The 3054-nt window shown below is 34.5% G+C and overlaps 1 protein-coding gene across 9 annotated transcripts in view; it reads right to left on the reverse strand.

Moving 5' to 3' along the window:
* LOC106875945 (collagen alpha-1(I) chain) overlaps positions 1–3054 on the reverse strand; it is a 286544-nt gene that overhangs the window by 282439 nt on the left and 1051 nt on the right. The gene's annotated exons all lie outside the window — the stretch shown is intronic.

Genomic DNA, 3054 nt, shown 5'->3' on the forward strand with positions numbered 1-3054 from the left:
TATATATATATACGAAGGGCTCCTTTCAGTTTCCGTCTATCAAATCCACTCGCAAAGCTTTGGTCAGGCCGAGGCAATAGTAGAACCACTTGCCCAAGGTGCCACGCAGTGGGACTGAACCCGGAACCATGTGGTTAAGAAGCAAGCTTCTTACCACACAGTCACATACTGCTCTAATTTTTTTTTTCGAGATGGGTGTTCTCCTCTACGTGATGGGTGTTCTCCTTTCGTCGTTATGAATGAATGGCCAAAAAAAAAAAAAAAAAAGTGTGGCTAAACTGCTAAAGCAATGTTTGTATGGCTGCATAAATAAATGAAATGAGTGAAGAGTGTACTCTTCAACAGATGCATGGATAAAAGGGCACACAGGTGTTTATGCTGACGTTTTTAATGAGAACGTCATTTTACCGGTATACGGAAGATCACCAAGATGGCTGCTTATTATCAGCAGGTACTAAGTACATGTTTGTATTTCCTTTTATAGACAAGATGTGCTTCTTGATTAAAATATATACAGCGAACGATTAATTTGAATAGTGCATGATATATATATATATATATACATATGTTGTTGTACTTGGGGATGGTCATATTGCCAGTTTTACATACATATATATATATATTGTATTACTCAGAGACGCCGTCCGCATTAAAAATATATAGTTAGTGTTAATATTTGATTTAATGAGATAAGTCGCCAAAAGCTAGATAAAAAGAGTTAGACGCAATGAATAATCTATACTAGTTATTTACTAAATTATTTTAATTAATTGGTCAAGTAAGGGAGAAAACTCAAGACATAGTCCGTTTTATCATAACCTCATCAGTGAAGCATAGTTATTCTCCTTCCACTTGCTGAAGTGGAGATAAACGTAATTGAGTAAATATAGATAAAGATAAACTAAATGGCATAAACTGTAACACTTTGAAAATGAATTGATGAATTGGTCAGCTTTTATTATGGTTCAGTGTTAAATATATAAAAACAAAAGTAGATATGCACACATTCCCACACACACCGGTTATCGTCTGCGTATTTCACTCACAATGTATTCAATGCAACACACAATTCGAAGCAGAAAACATTGTCCAAGATTTGACACCGTGAACCACTCTATATCCTCCTGCGCTCCCTGCATACATAAACATATATATACATTGACATGTGCATGTGTATATATATATATATATATATATGTGTGTGTGTGTGTGTGTGTGTGTGTGTGTGTATATATATATGTATATATGTATGTGTGTATACACACACACACACACACACACACACACACACACACATAAACATCACAGAGGGAACCTCAACTTAGTTACTCGATTGTTAAAAATGGGCATCAAAACTCCCTCAAATCACGTAACCGGCTGTTTTAAAAAGGGAATTAAATTCTAATTATAAAGTTTTTTGATAGCCCGACACTACGAAAATTTTAAGTGGAATATATTTGAACATAGGCGTGCTGGATCAAGCTGTCGTGGGGTTAAAAAACATAACTTACAACTACAGTCATGCATACATACATACATACATACAAACACACTATGTATACATGTTTGTGTGTCGTGTGTGTGTATACATGATTACATATTTAAAATATATTCTTAAATATATTCATACATTTATAAACATATAATACGAACAGAGCACATACATAAACTCAAATATCTCATTACATTATGTTTTGTATTTTTCTGCTATTCCGTGTCTGCTATTTTGTAACTTAGTTGTGTTCATACATAGGCGACAATACCCTTATGAAGGGAGGAGACAATAAGACTTGTAACCATTGATTTTTTTTTTTCGTTAAGGGCGCTCATTAAAAACTAATAACCCAAAATTTCTGGACCTTTTAAATTTGTGATACTGTTTTAAAGTATTTAAATCAAAAGTCACGTCGGTTTTTAGCTGTTTGTCTTTTTAACTAACATGTTTCAACTTTGATAGAACGAATCTATGATCAAAAGCACAGTGTGTGTGTGTGTGTATATATATATATATATATATATATATATATATATATATATATATGTGTGTGTGTGTGTGTGTGTGTGTGTGTGTGTGTGTGGATATGAAGATTACTGCTCGGTATTTATACTACTTCCGCTGCTATCACCCTGGACCCTCTTGTTCCGACTTACAAAACTTTTCTTGGACGTTCTGATAGTAAATGTTCTAGTTATGACCACCTCGTCATTCTTTCGGATATTGTTTATCCTAGAATTTACATTATGCAAAGTATCCCTCTTCTTCTCAAGTTGTATTCCTCTTCTTCTAAGACAGTACGGTAATGAAGCGAAATATTCTACATAGACACAGCATTGCTCTACTATAGAATAAGTGAATGGATAAACAGTCATTCAGAAACTTCCCGGTACAAATGAACTGTTAGAAATCACTTGTTGACAGATAGCTATGTGTGTGCAATAAAAGCATGTGTTTTACGTTTAACGTGTAGAGGAAAACCTCTACAAAGGAAATCAAGTAGAAAGTTATGTACTCTGAGTTTCATGATTCTATCTGATAGTTTTCTTTTTATCGGTTTCGGTTTGCAGAATCGCTAGTTTCTGGTACACTAAGTACGCAGCACAACAGACACATGCACAAATACTTTCGCATATATAACAGGCTTCTCCGCAGTTTCTCCCAAATTTCGCTTACAAAATATTCGTAAACTCCAGATTGCAGCAGATGTTCCATGACCAAGGTGTCATGCAATGGGATCGAACCTGGAACGACGTGGTTGCGAAACGAATTAAACACAGATAAGCCTGGTCTATGTACGTATGTGTGACCGTGCATATGCATATGTATGAATGTTTATAAGCTACACATGCATCAATATATATACATGTATCAAATTATATATACATATATATATATATATATATATATATAGAGAGAGAGAGAGAGAGAGAGAGAGAGAGAGAGAGAGAAAGAAAAGACTGGAACAAATAGATGCAGCGACAAGGATACAGACACACAAGAATAAGCTCGAGTGTACACACACACACTCATATACTTACATGTATACATACTATATA

The sequence above is a fragment of the Octopus bimaculoides genome, chromosome 2 (assembly GCF_001194135.2).
Source record: "Octopus bimaculoides isolate UCB-OBI-ISO-001 chromosome 2, ASM119413v2, whole genome shotgun sequence".
Classification (NCBI taxonomy): domain Eukaryota; kingdom Metazoa; phylum Mollusca; class Cephalopoda; order Octopoda; family Octopodidae; genus Octopus; species Octopus bimaculoides.